Here is a 4,302-nt window from a genome sequence, read left to right on the forward strand (position 1 = left end):
CCATAATTAATTATGTGAGTAGGGATTAAATATTGAATTTTAGTGGTAGACTAAATAATTAATTAGTGGATAGAGAATAAGTGGTATGTTAACAATAATGCACTACGTGGGTCCATATCGGTGACAACAAATTGGTGGCATTTTTGTTTCATTTTTTTTTTTATGTATGCTTCACAGCAATCTGTACTCAAATGCTCACTTTTTCCAAAGTATTGACTATTGGAAAACCCCAAATGCCACTTTTGCATAATGATCCGCAATCTTGCACTATTTTTTTTTTTATTTATTTATGCTTCTTAGGAATTTATTATTATTATTATTATTATTAATTATAGTGGGAGACAAGTGAGGAAATTAAGAATCAAGTGGATGAAATTAAGAACTAACATGTCCACGTGGGACCATGACAAGTAAAGCAACCCATGACTATTCTATACAATATACGGTGGGTGGACACGGTGGGATAATTATGATTAGTATGTAATAAAGTGTATAAATGGGTGCCATTATATTCAGCACTCTCATTGTGCTTACAAAAAAAGGTTTCAAGTACTGTTTCTTTAGATACCAAAACGTGAGATTATAAGTGTACATAGCAATCTTTTAAGTGAGAAATTTGCAATGGAGAAAAAGGGGGTGGACACCACTGCCCACAATGAAAACTTTATTTATGATCTTGTGCATAATGAATATGGTATCATTATACCATGAAGTGGGCAGCACATAATGAATATTATACCAAGTGGGATAGAAGACTTTTCATGGAATGTTGGTTCTTTTAAATGGAAAAGTCGTGCAACTTAGCAATTTTCCTTTGGAAATGAAAATAAGAATGAAGTGTCTTGCAATGGTCCCTCCTACAATTTGAGGCACTAACGGTAGTTCTTCTCAAGAACAAAATACGGGTGTTGGGCACCGCTTTGATCTCGTTGTTCGTTTTACCGTGTATTGGATTCGGGCTCTCTTCACAATGAAATAAGGTGGAAAAAGAAGTTATTGGCATATAAGAATTTGTCCGTTCGGAAGCACTTGAAGGAAAAAGCTTTGGCATGAAAGTTCGTGATTTTTTGTTCGGCATTGAGGTAGGTTACGGTTTACTTTATGTCTAGACTCGGTTAGCAAAACGTATGTAAATAGTAGTGATTGACGGGGAAAGCATGATAGGCCTTCGGGCATGGTGTGGAGGTAAATTCCATCTAGGTTGGTATTGTCAGCTGTTATGTGGGCTTGTCGCCATTATTGTGATACTTGTTATGTGGGCTCGTCGCCATTATTACGATATTGTTATGTGAGCTGTCATTGTATTGTGATTTCATGTATTTGATATAATTTTCTCTCTCTTGTTATCCTTTGGTCATATGGAAGAGGAAGGTTATTCGAGAATTGAATATTGAATTGCAATTCCTAGTATGAATCTATGGAACCTATGATTGCGGTGATTATTGAGGTTGATTCCATGCGAGGCATGCATCCCATATTCTATGTGCTATGTGATGTAATTATCACCTAGTTGTATCTTTATCACATACTAGCTCCCTCACCTTATGAAAGGGAAGGGTAATATTGATGATTGAGCCGTGGGCAATAATATGACTTGTACTTGTTTATTGCATATTGGTGATATAGTTGAGACTCGATATCATGCATGACATGCTTTCATATTACTCTTATGTTGTTATAATGGTGAGGAGAGTGATTGAGAGACTCGAGGTTTTTGCGGAGATTGAGAGTGACAGAGAGACTCCGAGGTTTCTGCCGGAGATTGAGAGTGACGAGAGACTCCGACTGCCGGAGATTGCGAGAGGTTTGCCGGAGATTGAGAGTGATTGATAGCCTCGAGGGTTCGTGATCCGAGGTTAGAGCACGAGTGGTACATGGACTTCGCGGGTCCCCCGTGGGTCATGACTATGAGGCATTGCCATAGCATGTGTGTACGGGAGTGGAGTGTGAGAGGTGACTCTTGCATTGCATAACATTTACATAGCACGACATTGCATTGCATAGCACTCCATTTGAATGGTCATTCATGTCATTGCATGGCACATTCTCTCGATTGATTCTTGATTTGTGAATTCCGAGTTGTTGTTTGTGAGTATTTATTTTAAAGGTGGATGGAATCGAGGTTTATAGAATTCTCCCCAGGCTTATAATCCGAGATATTGAGATCCCTTGTGACTATCGTTAATGCAAGACTTTCTCATGTGCTAGATGTGTGACTGTGTTTGATTACTTATCTGCTTACTTGTTAGTTGCTTCTTGTTTATATGCGTGAACTAACCATTGTCGGCCTATGATACCTACGAGCCTTGTGTTGTGCTCATACTACTCTTGCTACACTCCTTCCGGAGTGTAGAGTTATTTTCGGAGTGATGTTCGGAGTCTCACGACCGTTTCGAGGCATTCGTCAAAGACGTTTGGGTGAGCTATTGCAACCCGAGTCTCTCCTTAGATTTTGTTGTTCTCATCCTTAAACGAAGTCGTATCCGGTTGAGTCCGTTATCTATTCAAATTGTAAACTTCTTAGAAGCTCTTGTATGAGTCTAGACCAGATTTTGGGAATTTCTTATAATAAAAGTATTTATTCCGCATGTTGTATCAAATTAAGGTAGTTATACGAAGGGTTCGCCCACCGGGGAGGGTTAGTGTGGGTGCCCGCATGATCCATGATTTGGGTCGTGACAAGTTGGTATCAGAGCTTAGGTTACCCGGTCTATAAGTACAAGAGCAATGTCTAGTAGAGTCCTACTTATGGGTGTGTTGCGCGCCACACTTATAATTGGGAGGCTATGGGACATCTAGGAAACTTCATATTCTTTCATTATTTCGTGCTACTTCATTCAAATTGGTATCTAGTTGATCCCAATTGGTATCTGAACTTCTCTGTTTTACCTTCTCCCGGATGATGGGAACTCATCCTTAAATTCTTGCGCGAACGGTTGTTTCGACATGTGGTACGGACGAGTTGTGTTGTCCTAATTTAGATGCGTGACTAAGTTCGGTGTCTAGATATGACCTAAGGTTTCAGCTGTGTGGAGTCGTGGTTAGGCTCGTTATTGTGAGGTTGGTTGAAGAGATGGGAGAGGCGATTCATAGGGTCATAAGATCTCCATAATTATAGTATTGGGTTTTCTCGGAAGGCGCAAGAGTGCATTTATGGCTTAATAAGAGCGATTTATTTGATGATATGATCAGTTTTGGGAAGCGTATAGCAAAGTAAGAGTTCTTATGGTATTTTGGCAAGAGTGTTATTTTGATGATGTGACAAAAAAAAAAAAAAAAAAAAAATAAATCAATCTTCACTATAGGAACGGAATAATTGGTATCTGATACGTTTATGAGATAAGTTGCAAAGTGTGCGTGTGCACAAATTGTATAGGCTATGAAATGTGGAGTTGGCTTAAATTTGATTAGTATTGTGATAGCAGAATATAATTAGTGGTTGTGAGTTCGTTCGAAAATGGTTTTCTGATAGAAATCAGGTTGCAGTGTTACTTATGATAAGTGAAGTCTAGTGGAATAGACAGTAGTGTTCATTCACTTGTAAAGTGTGTTCGTGGGTTCACTTAGCATCTTCGAGGTTAGTGATGATAGAGGGAATTGTTGAAGCCAAGAGTGTTGATTCGTGGGCATTTTCATAGTGGGTTGGTATTAGGGAAGTGTTAAAGTCGTATAGGCGTTGGTCTGCTGAACTTGTCGTAGGCTAATGGGAGCCAGTGATCGATAATTAGAAACAACTCTTGCGTTGGACAAGGATGGAGGTATAGTTGAAGGATTATCGGGTCTTTATAATATCTAAGTTTTCGAATGAGAATTATCGGAAAGTTGTGCAAAGGTTAAATCTTGAGGATTTCTTTGATTTTGAATACAATGACTTAGGGTTGACCAAAGGCTAAGAAAAAAAAAAAAAAAAATACACGGTTAGTTAGATGTGTATGGTTCGGTATAGTTAAGTAAGGGTTGGTTATTCATACGTGAGCACCTTTTTGAGGACTATTGAATAAGGCATGGGTCAATGGAATTATTTACGGTAACAGAATGATGATGGTGTGACTAGTACTAATGGTGAAAGACTTTTAGAGATCGGTGATCACGTTAGTGAACTTATGAACTAAGGAGAAAGGGAAATTATTTTCCATTAAGGATTTTTGGCAAGGGTACTTCGACGAAAGAATATGCGAATATTAACAGGTTTGAGCAGCGATCGGTCGTTTTGAAAATTGATTCCCTTTTTGGCGTATCGTCCATTCTAAAAGCTCTGTAGTATTTATTTTGATCTGCTTGCAAAATTTGAAGTCAATGGAT

This window comes from Lycium ferocissimum, unplaced genomic scaffold (genome assembly GCF_029784015.1).
Source record: "Lycium ferocissimum isolate CSIRO_LF1 unplaced genomic scaffold, AGI_CSIRO_Lferr_CH_V1 ctg13434, whole genome shotgun sequence".
Taxonomy (NCBI): Eukaryota; Viridiplantae; Streptophyta; class Magnoliopsida; order Solanales; family Solanaceae; genus Lycium; species Lycium ferocissimum.